This window comes from Chlorocebus sabaeus, chromosome 10, assembly GCF_047675955.1.
Source record: "Chlorocebus sabaeus isolate Y175 chromosome 10, mChlSab1.0.hap1, whole genome shotgun sequence".
In the NCBI taxonomy this organism is placed as follows: Eukaryota; Metazoa; Chordata; class Mammalia; order Primates; family Cercopithecidae; genus Chlorocebus; species Chlorocebus sabaeus.
Genome location: NC_132913.1, coordinates 114,965,349 through 114,982,465, shown reverse-complemented (window position 1 = coordinate 114,982,465; position 17,117 = coordinate 114,965,349). Strand labels below are relative to the sequence as shown.

General features: G+C 45.1%; 1 long non-coding RNA gene across 1 annotated transcript; it reads left to right on the top strand.

Moving 5' to 3' along the window:
• The first annotated feature begins 2,854 nt into the window (after positions 1-2,854).
• On the top strand, positions 2,855-14,903 carry LOC119625284 (uncharacterized). The gene is made up of 3 exons (XR_005241412.2): positions 2,855-2,994; positions 11,118-11,233; positions 13,142-14,903. It is a non-coding gene; the product is annotated as an uncharacterized lncRNA (long non-coding RNA).
• The last annotated feature ends 2,214 nt before the right edge of the window (positions 14,904-17,117 follow it).

Sequence of the window (17,117 nt, the reverse complement as noted above, 5' to 3'; positions counted from 1 at the left end):
TTTGGGAGTCCAAGGAGGGCAGATCATTTGAAGTCAGGGGTTCAAGACCAGCCTGGCCAACATGGTGAAACCCCATCTCTACTAAAAAAACAAAAAATTAGCCTGGTATGGTGGCACATGCCTGTAATTCCAGCTACTCAGGAGGCTGAGGCAGGAGAATCGCTTGAACCGGGGAGGCAAATGTTGCAGTGAACTGAGACGACGCCATTGCACTCCAGCCTTAGGGAAAGAGCAAAACTCCATCTCGAAATAAATAAATAAATGAATAAAATAAAAACAGAAACAAACTATGGGTCTATAGATATCTATTTTGACAGTAAAATAAAACACAAGTTGATGCATTTATAAACAGATAGCAAAGTGAAACCAAACACTGTAATATAAAAATATGTTAAATATTTGGTTTAATATGTGCTTTTAAATATATACTTTTTTTTTGAGACAGAGTCTCGCTCTGTTGCCCAGGCTGGAGTGCAGTGGCTGTGATCTCGGCTCACTGCAACCTCTGCCCTCCCAGGTTCAAGCAATTTTCCTGCCTCAGCTTCCTGAGTAGCGCGATCATAGGCATGCACCACTACACCCAGCTAATTTTTGTATTTTTAGTAGAGACGGGGTTTCATCATGTTGGCCAAGCTGGTCTTGAACTCCCGACCTGAGGTGATCCACATTCCTCGGCCTCCCAAAGTGCTGGGATTACAGGCATGAACCACTGCGCCCGGCCCACACATTTTTAAAATATAATATTTTGCAAAATTTTTGAGAAGATTTTTCTTCATGGGCGGGAATGATTGAGGCTTCCTAAAACATTAGTCCAGTAGAGGTTGGACTGAATATGCCTTCCTTTCCTGGTAAAACTCAGCAAATATAGATGTTCTTCACTGCAGCAAGGACTTTCAAATTGAACTAGAAATTAAGATAGTCTTTCTCAAAGAAAAGAAAAAAAAAAGATACTGCAATGCATCAAGCACCAAAGCTTCCAAATGGTTTGGATGGCAAACGCTGAGAGAAGAGATGGGAGGAGAATAGTAGTTCCAGGATAACGTCACTCATTTCTTGCTAGGTATTTCATCAAGGTTAACTGCCTTAATGCTATTTGCTAATCTTAATTTTGGGGGGGAAAATCTTCTATGTCCCTATATTAGCATCTGTAGCTTACCCCCAAACTCTGACATAACAACCAACTCATTCCTATAGAGATCAAACCATTCATTGTCTAGGATACAAACATTTTACTGAGGCTGTTCTTAAGCATTTCAAAGTGAAAAAAATAATCCAAATAGGGAAGGCACAGAAGATTTTTAGGGCAGTGAAACTATTCTGTATGATACTGTAATTGTGGATACATATCATTATGCATTTGTCCAAATCTTTAGAATATGCAACATCAAGAGTGAACCCTAATGTAAACTATGGACTTTGGGTGATAATGTGTCAATGTAGGTTCATTGATTGTAAACAATATGTCCTCTGGTGTGAGATTTCATAGTGAGGCAGGCTGTGTACAGTGGCAAGGGGAATACAGAAACTCTCTTTACCCTCCTCAAAATTTTGCCATGAGGGAACTAAGCTATGAGGACACAAAGGCATAAGAATGATACAATGGACTTTGAGGACTCGGGGGAAAGGGTGGGAGGCAGGTAAGGGATAAAAAACTACACTTTGGGTATGGTGTGTGCTGCTCAGGTGATGGGTGCACCAAAATCTCAGAAATCACCACTAAAGAACTTATTCATGTACAAAAATAAATAAATAAATAAAAATTTTCTGTAAACCTAAAACTGCTCTAAAATATAATAAAGTCCATTAAGAAAAAGAAAAAGAAACTTTAGTAATGCCTTTGCTAAAATTATTGCTTGGTTTAAAGGAATCTACCATGACGATTTTTTTTTGTCCTAGAGAACTCCATGGTATCCCTTTCAATTTAATATTTATTGTTCACTTCCACTCTTTCAAGCCAAATTCACCATACCTAGGAGGGGGTGGTGAGGGTTATGTATGTGGGAGTGGTGGTCACCGGACATACCTGGGCCTCAGTTCTGGATCATCCAGGAACCTACATGTCTTAGTCCCTTTAGGCTTGTACAACAAAAATATCATCAATGGGGTGGCTTAAACAACAAACATGTATTTCACATAGTTCTGGAGGTTGGGAGGTCCAAGATCAAAGTGTTAGTAGGTTTGGCATCTGGTGAGGGCCCATTTCTGGTTCATAGATGGCCTCTTTCTCCTCATACCCTCACATGGCAGAAAGAGAACAACAGAGCTCTCTGGGATCTCTTTTATAAGGCACTGATACCATTAATAAGGGTTAGGCCCTCGTGACCTAATCACCTCCCAAAGTCCCCGCCTCCTAATAGCATCACCTTGGGGGTTAGGATGTCAACATATGAATTTGAGGAGGATGCAAACATTCACTCACCATAGACATAGGCCCTTCACTGGCAGGGACCGAGTCTGATTTGTCTTGGCCCTCTCAGCACCTAAGGTGGTACTTGGCACACATTATTTGCTTCATAAATGTTTACTGAGTGAATAAATGATTGAACAAATGAGAAAAACAAATGGAGATTCAAGAGGGGAGGCATATTTATGGAAAAAAGATTTAAAGAAAAAAGAACAGAGAGATGGCAAAGCTTATATTTTTAGTATCCCTTCATCTGTTCCTTGGCAACTCCTATGTGAAGAGTGGCAGAGACAGAGTCAGGAAGCCTCACTCCAGGTTTAGAAAACATCGTCAGGGTGGCAGAAAAATCTAGTCCATTCCTTCCTGCTGACCCAACTCAGCCAGCAGTTCCTTGCTTGGGAACATGAGGTTCAGATGCTGACATTTTAAAACAGCCGTGGCTTAAATAACCTCAAGAATTTCAGTATCCAGAAATAAAGGGAAGAGAAAAACTGGGTATGAGACTGGGTAAGTCAGATACAGCCACAGAAATGCACAGGGGAAGACCATATGTGGAAGCGGGGTTTTGCGATGCGGAGTGATGAACACCGGTGAGTTCAGACTAATTTTGACCTTCACCCTTCCCCTTCACCGCGGCCGTGGAGTCTCATCAGAGCAGGCGTCATTAACAGGGGTCCTAGGGTGGGGTCCAACCCACAGGCGGAAAAAAAAAAAAAAAAAATTCTGTGTTTTAATTTTTATTTCAATTAGTTGCCAAGATTTAGAAATTAGGAAATTTCACATCCAATCTGGATTTCCGGCTTCTTGTGAAAAAGCAGAAGATTTGGGAACAGCTGGCCTGTGTTTCCTCATCACCACAATAGGCTGTGGGCGATGGGGTAGAGGAAGGTGTTTTCTGTGCCTAACTGGCTTCTTCCTTAGCCCGGGACCTGCAGACACCGGTATTGGCAACCCCTGTGTCTCTGGGCACTACCTTGAAGAGGCCTTCAAGGGAATGAAGCTGATGGTGAAGGCTGACTTCTGCAATATATTTCTGGGAGGATCCAATTACACTAACGAGCCATTCTGTTTAGTAGAAATCAAAGCTTCCCGGAGCTTCTCAATGATAAGCTCAAACAGTGAATGTCAATACTCTAATTGTCGTGGGTGATGTAAAGATACAAGGGTCCGTTCTACACAAGACCAATGGTTCCTCTCTGCTCTGATCCGTTTGGCCTATTCTATATCATGTATATATCTGGGTCACATGTCCAAATGAAGGTACGTTGTATCCACATTTATGAATGATTATGAGTTTACCAAAACTCAAGTTAAGAAAATGTTGCTGTGAGAAATGGTCTAAAAAACTGACTGAATTATGAAATTTGTACTTGTTTGAAATACCATTTCCTACTGACATTTCCCTTCCGGCTGCCTTGGCATTAATGTAAGAATTATTTATGACTCAGCATTTCCCCACAACAGCTGCCCACAGGACAGAGCATGAACTGAAGAAAAGAAAAGAACTATGCTGACTTGACTCTTTGAGCTCCAGCCCTCCTGGCTGAGGGGAAGCAGCCTGCTCCCAGGGGGTAGGGCAGGGAACAGGAGTCACTGATGCTGACTGGGGTTCAAATCCTGACTCTGGGATGTGCCAGGTATATGACCTTGAAACAATTGTCTGTATCAGGGATTGGCAAATAATTTCTTTTTCTTTTTTTCTTTCTTTTTTTGAGACAGGGTCTCACTCTGTAGCCCAGGCTGGAGTGCAGTGGCACGATCATGGCTCACTGGAGTCTCAGTCTCCTAGGCTCAAGTGATCCTCCTGCCTCAGTTCCCTAAGTAGCTGGGACTACAGGTGCATGCCAGCATGCCTAATTTTTTTTTGGTGGGGGCGGGTATTTTTTGTAGAGATGGGGTTTCTCCATGTTGCTCAGGCTGATCTTAAACTCCTGGGCTCAAACGATCCACCAGCCTTGACCTCTGAAAGTGCTGGGATTACAGGTGAGCTACCATGCCTAACCTTGGCAAACAATGTCTATGAAGAGCCAGCTACTGAATATTTTTTAGCCTTGCTCACCACGTAGCCTCAGTTGTAACTACTCAATTCTGCAACTGTTGTAGTGCAAAAATAGCCATTGGGCTGCCAGGGCTGCCATAACAAAGAACCACAGACTGGGTGCCGTAAGCAACATAAATGTATTTCCTCACAGTCCTGGAGGCTGGAAGTCGGAGAACGAGGTATTGGTAAGGTTGATTTCTCCTAAGGCCTCTCTCCTTGGCTTGCCGATGGTCACCTTCTCCCTGTGTCTTCACATGGCCTGCCTTCTGTGTGTGTCTGTCCTAATCTCCCCCTCTTTATCAGGATGAGGGCCCACCTTAATGACCACATTTTAACTTATTCACCTCTCTAAAGACCCTGTCTCTGTCTCCAGATATAGTCACATTCTAAGGCACTGGAGTTAGGACTTCAGCATATTAGTTTGGGAGAAACACTCTGGTTAATAATAATATTGTATTGTGGCCGGGCACAGTGGCTTGCGCCTATAATCCTAGCACTTTGGGAGGCTGAGACAGGAGGATTGCTTGAAGCCAGAAGTTCGAGACCAGCCTAGGCAATATATAGACATTCCCGTCTCTACAAAAGATATAACATAAATTTAAAAATAAATTAGCCAGGTGTGGTGGCACATTCCTGTAGTCCTGGCTACTCAGAACACTGAGGCGGGAGGATCACTAGAGGCCAGGAGTTTCAAGTGGCAGTGTGAGCCATGACTGTCATTGCACTCCAGCCTGGGCAACAGAGTGAGACCCTGTCTCTAATAATAATAATAATAATAACGTATTGTATACTGGAAATTTGCTAAGAGAGCAGTTGTTAGGTACTTCTACCACACACAGAAAGGTAGCTATATGAGATGAGGAAATGTGTTAATTTGCTTGACTGTAGGAATTATTTCACTATAAGAACATTTATTCTTTTTTCTCTCTCTTTTGGCCTGATTAAAATTTTTAAAAAAGGAAATCATTTTCCTATGTTTGTGTATATCAAAACATCATGTTTTATACCTTAAATATACACAATTTAAAAAATTGAGTGTGGAGGAGGAGGATAAAATTCAGCCCATAATATGTATGTAAGTGAATGAGTGTGGCTGGGTTCCAGTGAAATCTCCTTTACAAGAACAGGCCCTTGCAAAATAAATAAATACATCATAAATAAATAAATAGGCCTCCAACCAGATTTGGTGTGTGGGTCCTGGTTTGCAGACCACTGGGTGATACCATCTCCATTCCCTCCCTTCCCACCCTTTCTCGTCTGCCTGTCATCAGACTTTTGCTCATATCATGCCACCTAAGGACCTTTCCCCAGGGTCACCTATGGCCTCCTTGTCACCTGTTCATCTCCGCGTCCCCCTATCTCTGGCCCCCCAGCAGTGCTGGCTCTGCACACGTGATTCCTTTGAGAACCTTTCTCCCCTGGGTTTCACGTGGCCACAATTCCTGCATTTCCTCCTGCCTCTCTGGCCCGCCCCTTCCCGGGCATCTTGGCTGGTAACTCCTCCCCTTCCCAGCCACTACGTGTTAGGCTTCCTTAAAGCTCAGTGCTGGACTCCCTTCTTTTCTTGCTGTATAATTTTTTTCCAAGATGATCTCATCGACACCTACAATTTCAATTACCCTCTGTAAGCCAATGACTTCCAAATATACAGTTCCAGCCCATACCTCTCCTCTGAGCTCCTGCCCATGAATCTAATCGCCTCCTTCCGGTTTCCTCTTGTCAGTGTCTGTACCGTCTGTGTTGTGTGTCCTGGCTGTTTATGATTTGCTTTTCTTCGACAACTATAATCTCCAGGGTAAGTTTAGTTCCATTCTAAAACCATTTCCTCAGGCCAGTCTTCCCTGACCTACTCTCCCTGCCCCATAGTCTATGCCAGACCCTCTTTCACTTGCTCTCCAAGCACACTGAATATTTCTTCTGTATTCTTCAGAAATCCTGGTCTCTTACACCTCTTGGGTTCATTGTTCTTAGGTGGACAGTAGATCCAACAGGGCTAAGTCTCCCACCTTTCTCTTAGTATTGGAGCACTTAGCCCAGAGCCTGGCACATACGAGGGCCTCAGTAAATGCACACGGGATGATTGAAAAACTTTAAGTAAACTAATCAAACCCTCTGAGATACTGAGAATTGTCGTTTGATTTCAGTTCAGAGTATTTTGTATTGGGCTGTGCTTGTTTGAGTTGTAACCCTCAAGAAGGTTTTCTCTGTATCTGTATGTGTGTGTGTGTGTGTGTGTGTGTGTGTGTATATTTGCCATCCCTTCTGTTTTCCTAAATTCTACCTAGGTAGAAAACTGAGAGGGTTTTAAGAGTGAAACACACTCTACCCTACATTTCTTTAGCTCTTGCATTTGACAAAAGGGATTGAGTTCTAGAGGGTAGACCTTCTAGAGGCAGTAAATGCTCAACTATTTACTAAGTGTGTGACCTTGAGGAAGTTACGTGACCTCCTTGTGACCTCCTTTCTTACTCCCTGGGTTCTTCATCTGTAGAATGATGTCACTAACACCTACCTGTGTCACATGTATAGTGTATGCGCAGCATCTGACACAGCGCCTGGCAATAGTAGAGGTCCCCTATTTGTTTAACAGGTATTTTTTTGTGTGCACTCAGAAACGGGACAGGTACTGTTTGGGGCACTGAGGATACAGCAGTAAATTAATTAGAAAAATCTGGTGCTCAGGGGACTCACATTCTAGGGCGGGGGGAGGTAAGTGTTGGTGGGGGAAAAGACAGGAAAGATAAAGCCGGATAAGAGCATGAAGATGAATGCAGTAGAAGTGGTGGTGTTTTAGCTGTGGGGATCAGAGAAGACTCCCATAAGGTGAATAGGAGTAGGAGTCAAAGATATTCATTCCTCTATTCCTTTGCTCCTCTGCAGGGAAAAATCCTACTTCCCATGGTTACTAGGGAGAATGCCTCACTCTAACTCATTTCTGTCTGGGTGGGAGCAGTGCCAACAGAAATAAGAGGTGGGTTTCAAGGGGCGCTGGCCTTGATAGGCACATGTCATTCCACCCGGGGAGTCCAATGCAAGGTCTTGATGGGTTCTTTATTCCCTAATAGTTGATATGCGAACTAGACTAGGCACTGAGAAATGCTTCTGTGTGGCCGGGCACGGTGGCTCATGCCTGTAATCCCAGCACTTTGGGAGGCTGAGGTGGGCAGATCACTTGAAGTCAGGAGTTGGGGACCAGACTAGCCAACATGGCGAAACCCCGTCTCTACTAAAAATACAACATTTGCTGGATGTGGTGGCACACACCTGTAATCCCAGCTACTCGAGAGGATGAGGCATGAGAGTCTCTTGAACCCGGAAGACAGACGTTGCAGTGAGCCGAGATGGTGCCACTGCATGACAGCCTGGGTGACAGAGTAAGACTCTATCTCAAAAATAAAAAAGAAAAAAGAAACGCTTCTGTGTAATGGAACTTCTGCTTGGGGAGCAATAGGTAAAAATAAAACCCTAGGAAATCCCCAGGTCTCTCTCAATGGGTTTGAGGTAAGAGTTGGCAGGTTGGTTTCGCCTCTGCTTGCCTGTGGGCAGAAAACCAAATGAATCAAAAGGCAGCCAGAATGGAATAACTAGCACCTTAAGATGACACCAGGAAACCTTGAGGGTTACGCAGGCCCTCAGGATCTAAGGAGACAATATGACTAATTTGTGCCCTAGACTTAGCTGCCTGTCTTCCCACACTTGTGGCTTCCCCTGAAAGAGCAGGGATGGCTGTGTTGAGTTGTTGCCCTGCAAGGTTGGACTTGAATAAAATTCAAAACGCTCCACATCTTTGGGACTTAATAATTTTTCTGAAGTAAGCTCCATACACTTTCTCCTGTATAGTCAGTGGGAGGGAATGAGGAAGAAATAGACATGTCTCCCTCCAAGAACTCAGACACATTGCGTAGCATTAATAGACCCAGACAAAAGGATTCTCCTTCTTTCTCCAGAATTCCTCTTCAGCTGCACAGCTTGCAGCCACGAGAAGGTGGGTTTCTGTTGTGGAGAGAGACACATTTGGCTGACTAGGGGTACCGAGAATTGTCAACCTATAAATAAAGCATTCAGTCAGAAATGGTTAAACTGAGCAAAGCAGCTGAGAAGTTAGTCAGGGAGTTACTAGGCTAAGATTTAAAGAGCTGGCCAGGCACGGTGGCTCACACTTGTAATCCCAGCACTTTGGGACGCCAAGGTGGGTGGATCACCTAAGGTCAGGAGTTCGAGACCAGCCTGCCCAACGTGGTGAATCCCCCTCTCTGCTAAAAATACAAAAATTAGCCAAGCATGGTGGCACATGCCTGTAATCCCAACAATTCGGGAGGCTGAGGCAGGAGAATCGCTGGAACCTGGGAAGTAGAGGTTGCAGTGAGCTGATATTGTGCCACTGCACACTAGAGTGACAGAGGAAGAGTCCATCTCAAAAAAAAAGAAAAAAAAAATAAAGAGCAAAGCAAGGTATGGTGACCTGTGCCTGTAGTGCCAGCTACTCTGGAGGCTGACATGGGAGGATGGTTTGAGCCCAAGAGTTTGAGACTAGCCTGGGCAATAGAGCAAGACCCCATCTCTAAAACAAAATTAAATTTAAATTTTAAAATATTTATGGAGCTGAAGGTTTTTACAAGCATTTTACCATTCTTACAATTTAGCAGCTCCAACACAGGCAGAGGGCAGATGCACAAGAATCGCTGCCTCTCACAAGGCTGCGGAGAATTTCAACACTGGGTGCGTCTGTTCCTGAGGCCAATCCCTTAGCAGGGAAATCATACACTTCTTTCAGATGCCTAAAAGTATCAAACACAAATATTTATGCATCCAGGTATTAAAATTCATCAAAGGACCTTTCGCGTCGTTATAGCAGCTGCTGCTGTTCTGTTCTACTCTAAGTTTCATGAGCATAACGAGTATGTCCCAGACCCAGCCAATTCCCTAGACCACCCAATGTACCCCCAATAGCCAAATGTCCACTCTTGGGGTGTGGCCAGTGAGATTCTCAACTAACTTTTCTCCTATGTCTTAACACAAGACCTTCTATCCCTCCTTTTTTTTTTTTTTTTTTTTTTTTTTTGAGATGGATCTCACTCTGTCACCCAGGCTGAAGTGCAGTGGTGTGATCTCAGCTGACTGCAACCTCCGCCTCCCAGGTTCAAGCCAGTCTCCTGCCTCAGCCTCCCAAGTAGCTGGGATTACAGGTGTGCGCTACCATGCCCGGCTAATATTTGTATTTTTAGTAGAGATGGGGTTTCACCATGTTGGCCAGACTGGTCTCGAACTCCTGACCTCAGGTGATTTGCCTGCCTCAGCCTCCTGAAGTGCTGGGATTACAGGTGTGAGCCACCATGCCCAGCTGTATTCTTCCATTTTTAAGATTTGGGGCCCTTCTCTTAATTTCAAAGGGAAATGACTAAGAGGTATAACTCAGGAAAGATGAGCTGAATGTTAAGGGATAAGAAACATCAGACTCCCAAGTATCCACAATGCTTCCAAACTGATTATAAGTCCAGTCACATTTCTGCTAGTGTGATCTAATAGAAAGCCAACAAATTATCTAGTCTAGAATCAGGGCTTCAACTGGACAGACCATTCAATACATTGAATATATGTGTGTGTATATGTATATACTTTCTTTCTTTTTTTGTTTTTGAGACAGAGTCTCACTCTGTCACCCAGGATGGAGTGCAATGGCACAATCTCAGCTCACTGCAACCTCCACCTCCAGGTTCAAGCAATTCTCCTGCCTCAGCCTCCCAAGTAGCTGGGATTACAGGCGTGCGCCACCACATCCGGCTCGTTGCCTGGCTAATTTTGTATTTTTAATAGGGACAGGGTTTTGCCATGTTGACCAGGCTTGTCTTAAACTCCTGACCTCAAGTCATCCTCCCACCTCATCCTCCCAACGTGCTGAGATTACAGGGGTGAGCCACCATGACCGGTCACATTGAGTATATTTTAATGTATATTTAATATATTGCTTTTCTGAACTAACCTAGATTTAGAAATTTTAAAAAGATGCTCTCAAAAGGCATATGAAGACTATCTCTGCTAATTTATACAGAGACAGTCTCTAGAAAGATGTAAACCCCTAGTACCCAGGGTTGCCTCTGTGGAGTGCAGCTGGGTGCCTGGGGAATGGAGGGGAAGAGAGTATGGAGTTTTTTCCATTTGTATGAACCTTTTGACTTTTGTGCTGTGTGTATGTATTACCTACTCAAAATTAAGGGTTTTTTTGTTTGTTTTTTGTTTTTTTTTGAGATGGAGTCTTGCTCTGTTGCCCAGGCTGGAGTGCAGTGGCGTGATCTTGGCTCACTGCAACCTCCACCTCCCGGGTTAAAGGGCTTCTCCTACCTCAGCCTCACAAGTAACTGGGATTACAGGAGTGTGCCACCACCATGCCCAGCTAAGTTTGTATTTTTAGTACAGACGGGGTTTCATGTTGGCCAGGCTGGTCTTGAACTCCTGATCTCTGGTCATCCACCTGCCTCGGCCTCCCAAAGTGCTGGGATTACAGGTTTGAACCACTGTGCCTGGCAAAAATAGGCAATTTTTAAATTATATGTGAAGAAAAATCTGTAAATGTATTTGTCATAACCCCCCACCCCCAACCCACCACCACCATTTTTTCCTGTAAAAATTTTTTCAAGGCCTGAGGAAAATGATGAATTAAACTTTTCCTGACAGGAAAGACAACATCTGAAAATTCTGCCTGATGGATAGAGAGAAGCATGCTGGCAAGAGACACGGAGCTGACGGACTAAGAGATGCACGCCTGACAGAATTGGGACTGTTCACCTAAAGTAAGCCAAAGCGAAAGGCCAAGCACCTTGAAAATCTCTTCCTTCTTACTACCAACGGATTCACCTAATCAAAGCACCTTGTAGTCACTGCACCCAATTTCCATCCTCATCCAACACATGGTGGGGTCTTTTTGTCGCTTCTTCTGAGTTGACACACACAAAACCCAAGAGTCCCACTTTTGGCGAGGAACATGTTGCTGTCAGGTTGCATTTTTTACCGCACATTGGTTCCCCGTGTCCCAGTAATGACCCCCTGTAAAGGCCACTGGGCCAGAGAATTGCAAGATCGAGGGAGGTGACAGGAATTACAGGAAAGGATTAACGGCAGAACAGCCTGTTGCGACAGCGGAAAAACAACCCGAGGACAGGGGCGTGCTCCCATCTGACAGACGGAAGTGGGCTGGGGTTTATGTATTAGGTCACAGCAAGAAAGCTATTTTTGCTGTGCTCTCTGACCTTCTGTAGAAGGTGAGCCTCAAGATGCCTATGATATACCCCAGGCTGCTCTGACTCAAGAGGGAAGAGCAGATGCTGACTAGTGCAGAGTCCTGTAGAGTTTGGAATCCATCATTCCCAGCAGGACAAAAGGACTTTCATGGGTGTTGCCATCCACTGGGTACGTGTGTTGGCGGTGGGGAGTCATTTACTAAGCAGAAGCAGCCTTTCTGTTCCTCCTTCCTCAAACTCCAATTTTAAAAATAGCTAGTCTGGGCACAGTGGCTCATGTCTGTAATCCCAGCACTTCGGGAGGCCAAAATGGGAGGATCTCTTGAGCTCAGGAATTTGAGACCAACCTGGGCAACATCACGAAATCCTGTGTCTACAAAAAATACAAAGATTAGTTGGGTGTGGTTGTGAGAACCTGTAGTCCCAGCTACTTGGGGGACTGAGGTGGAAAGATCACTTGAGCCCAAGAGGTTGAGGCTGCAGTGAGCTGTGACTGCACCACTACTCTCCAGCCTGGGCAACAGAGTGAGACCCTGTCTCAAAAAAAAAAAAAAAAAAAAAAAAAGCTAATGGCCAAGTAGGCTTTAGAGTCCTAAAAAGCTGGCAATGAAAGGAAACATGGTGCTATTGGCAGAGATTTGAAGTAGCATTGGTCTCCCACAAAAGTGCTGTGATATACGGAGACTTTGAGGAGTCACAGTGTAACCTTGGCTAAAGAGATTAGGAAAGAGTCCATGGAAGAGGGGCTGAGCATTGTCCAATTTGTCGAGTAAACCCAAAAAGCGGTGCACTGAGATCAGGCCAAGTAAGAGATATCTCTGTGGCAAACACTAAACACTTCTATCACTCCCTTACATTTGGTAGAAGATTGTTGGAATCACCACTCTCCACAAACAGTCAGAAAAACTGGAACCAGATGGTATCTCTAAAAAAATGTGGCCCACAGCCATGAATGTGTGACTTGCATTCTCTTTCAGAATAAGAATAGATGATGTAGACACTGCTGGTTTGGACTGGCTCAGAGAGAAAAGAAACAAATAGATGGGAGTACATGCCAAGGGTCACTGACGCTTCCAGAGGGCAGTGGCCTCGGCTGTCTTACTCAGAGCTGAATTCTTAGCCCCTACAAGACTCATGTCTGGCATGTAACAAGTGCACAGCCAGTTTTCCTCCAGTGAATGAGGGGCTTTCTCAGAATAAGGTTTTGTAATCAGAGACCAAGACAGCCACTGATTCTCTGCAGCCTTGAAGTCTGTCTTTTCTGAATGTCCAGACAGAGGACGAGTCTTGATTATAATGATCATTAGCCTAGAGTACTGCCCAGTTCTGAACCCAAGGATAAGAATCCCCTCCAAGGTCCTGCCAGGCTGTCTCCACACTCTGACATCACATCCTGCCTCTTTGATTAGGTTTCAGCGTGAGTTTTGCCCCTCCCAAACACACTTTGTTAATCTTTTTTAGGTCTGGGAATTCAGCCCAAAATTCCTGAAGGATGAATTCCTTTTCCTCGGCCAGGTTGACGTTTGAGCGCACATCGCCCTCTTGTGTCTATGACACATTTGGCAGGGTAGTTTCCAGCAGTTGCTAACGCACACAGCAAATTGAAACCTTGTAACATCCCTTAAGTCTGCAGACCTCAGTACAAGGCAGATGGAGAACAAACACGCCAATCTTCCCAGAATAGTCAAGAACATCCAGAAGAATCCAGAATTTGTGAAGATGGTACTGATAACTACCCAACCCAGAGTTTTGAAAGTTAAAAAATGTATAAGGCACCATAAAATGTATATTCAAGAGCTCACAGAAAATGTTTACCTTCTAAAAGAGCTGGACATTTTCCATAAACTGAAAGTTGTACTCTACAGTAGATACATGAAGATGTCCTCCTAGCATTTCCATATTCGACCTGTTGACTTTTGAATCACCTTTCATATCCTCTTCAATGTTGCCCATCCACACACCCACACCCACGCCCACACAAGCCGTGTGTGCAAATATGCCCACCTGCAGGGTCTTCTGTTCTCAATTACAATTTCAGACTGCTCTGCTTGCTCCTACAACTTCTTAAGGAGATACAAGAACTTTGGATCTCTGGCCCCCATCAGTCCTCACTCCTCCATCCCTGTAAACAGGTGCAAGGCATATTTCTGGCACACCAAACAGATTCCACCAAAAACCTGAATCTGAAGCTCTCACAGTCACTGACCCTAGTGTGGCCTGGATGAGACTGGTGGCCCAAGCTTCTATTATACTGTTTGTTGTTGTTGTTGTTGTTTGTTTGTTTGTTTGTTTGTTTTGAGATGGAGTCTTACTCTGTTACCCAGGCTGGAGGCCAGTGGCACAATCTCAGCTTGCTGCAGCCTCTGTCTCCAGGGTTCAAGCAATTCTCCTGCCTCAGCCTCCCTAGTAGCAGGGATTACAGGCATGTGCCACCACACCTGGCTAATTTTTGTACTTTTTGTAGAGACAGGGTTTCACCATGTTGACCAGGATGGTCTTGATCTCCTGACCTCGTGATCCGCCTGCCTTGGCCTCCCAAAGTGCTGGGATTTCAGGCATGAGCCACCATGCCCAGCCTTATACTGGTTTTTAAAGCAAAGGCACTAGAATAAAAGATACTTTCACATTGACACTATAAAAATCATCCTTTGAACACTTAGTTATGTATTGTTCTGGGTTAGGTAGTACAGATAAAGACATACTTTGCCAAGTAGGAAGGGACTCCCTTCATCTACGTATATTTTATGCCTCTATCTCTCATACAGGTGGACCTTACCTTCCGAAAACTGCCATCAGGGCCTCTGCAGGAGACCCTGGCTGTGATAAATGTGCATCTGTAGAGTGCACAACCTGAACATCCTTACCAAGCAGCCCTGACCAATATCTTCCTGCCTAAAGAGTGCTAATGCTCAGAGTATGCCTTTAAAACCCCATTTTAGCCATTTCTCAAGAAGTGAGACTTGTACTTCCCTACCTCCCCTTAAGGATCCCCAGTGCATTAGTGGTAAAGCACTCCCTAAGGACTTTTGTGTGCCTCTCCACCCTCTGTTCTTCTAGGTGCATCCTGTTTTTAATGGGGCGTAATCCCCTACCTCAAAAGAGCAAATCTCCACTGGCAAACCTCTAGACCACGTTAGTGATCGCAAGTAAGGGGGACATTTGGTGTAGCACCACATTTCTGGCATCCCTTCGTGCTTTTTATGTCTGACTCTGTCATCTCTGCTAAAAGAGGCCTCTTTGTTTATTTCCTTTTTTTCTTCTAATTAGTTTTTTTTTTTTTTTTTTTTTTTTTTAACAGGGCCTAGTGGTCTTCCCAGGCTAGTCTCAAACTTCTGGACTCAAGGGATCTTCCCACTTCAGCCTCCCAAACTGTTGTGAGCCACTGGGCCCAGTCCTCTTTTTTTTTTTTTTTTTTTTTCTTGAGACGGAGTCTCGCTCTGTCACCCAGGCTGGAGTGCAGTGGCCGGATCTCAGCTCACTGCAATCTCCGCCTTCCGGGTTCACACCGTTCTCCTGCCTCAGCCTCCCGAGTAGCTGGGACTACAGGCACCGCCACTTCGCCCGGCTAGTTTTTTGTATTTTTTAGTAGAGACGGGGTTTCACCGTGTTAGCCAGGATGGTCTCGATCTCCTGACCTCGTGATCTGCTCATCTCAGCCTCCCAAATTGCTGGGATTACAGGCTTGAGCCACCGCGCCCGGCCTTTTTTTTTTTTGAGACAGAATCTCGCTCTGCCACCCAGGCTGGAGTGCAGTGGCGCCATCTCGGCTCACTGCAAGCTCCGCCTTCCGGGTTCACACCATTCTCTTGCCTCAGCCTCCCGAGTAGCTGGGACCTCAGGCTCCCGCCACCAGGCCTGGCTAATTTTTTGTGTTTTTAGTAGAGACGGGGTTTCACCGTGTTAGCCAGGACGGTCTCGATCTGCTGACCTCATGATCCGCCCGCCTCAGCCTCCCAAAGTGCTGGGATTACAGGCGTGAGCCACCGTGCCCGGCCCCGGCCCTCTGTTTTCTTCTCATATTCCGATATCATACACCAAAGAACACTCGGTCCAGCAGCAGGAAATAAATCTGACCTTTGCCTCAAAGGTCTTTCTTTGATTGCAGCAGTGTTCATATTTGTCTAACTGTAGCATAGGAGGAATATGATTTGCTGTGACCTAAATTATTTTCATAAATGTTTTTCTGATTTCCCATTAGAGTACATTGAGGCTAAGGGTAAAGGTCAGGGCTCCCTTGGTTTCTTGGTTTTGGATTGCAAAAGGGATTAGATTAAAAACGTAAAATCTCTGTCGGGTGCAGTGACTCACACCTGCAATCCCAGCACTTTGAGAGGCTGAGGTGGGCGGATCACAAGGTCAGGAGTTCGAGACCATCCTGGCTAACACGGTGAAATCTTGTCTCTATTAAAAATATAAAAAAATTACACAAATTAGCCGGGCATCCCAGCTACTCAGGAGGCTGAGGCAGGAGAATGGAGTGAACCCGGGAGGCAGAGCCTGTAGTGAGCCGAGATCGAGCCTGCAGTGAGCTGAGATCGTGCCACTGCACTCCAGCCTGGGCGACAGAGTGAGACTCCTTCTCAAAAAAAAAAAAAAGAAAAAAAAGAAAAAAACATAAAATCTCGCTCAGTTGTCTCCAGGCTAGTTCCCACGCTGTGCAGCACCCAATTGGATCAGTATGATTGGCATTTCCAAGTGATTCCGAAGACGCTTCCCTTTGTCTGGGGCATGAGAATGGGCTCTTCTTGGGTAGAGAGAGAAGTCTAAACATAACCAGCTGTCACTTGCTTCCACTCTAGTCTGGATCCTATCACAACATCAAAACTAAATCTAGTCCAACCTGACCTGCCCTCCACCTGCTTCCTGGGTTTCCTCCCACTACTCTGGCTCACCTCTTGGGACTCCAGAGGAGGCTCCTCCTCCTTGTCCCTTTTCTGGGTCCCAGGGCCAACCTTCCAACAGCCTATTTGACATCTCCATGTACATGACTCACAGGTACTTCCAATTCAACCTGACTGAACCTTTTCAACAGTATATTTATTTCTTTATTTATTTTGAGATGGAGTTTTGCTCTTGTCGTCTAGGCTGGAGTACAGTGGCATGGTCTCAGCTCACCGCAACCTCTGCCTCCCAGGTTTAAGTGATTCTCCTGCCTCATCCTCCCAAGTAGCTGGGATTACAGGTGCCCACCACCATGCCCGGTTAATTTTTGTAATTTTAGTAGAGACGGGATTTCACCATGTTGGCCAACCTGGTCTCAAACTCCTGACCTCAAGTGATTCGCCTGCCTCAGCCTCCCAAGTAGCTGGGATTACAGACGTGAGCCACCACGCCTGGCCGACCTGATTGAACCTTAAGTTACAACCTTGCTACAACCCAAACAACCCGGCAACCAAGCTGCTCCTCCAACCACCTGGTCACTCAGACCAGAACCTGG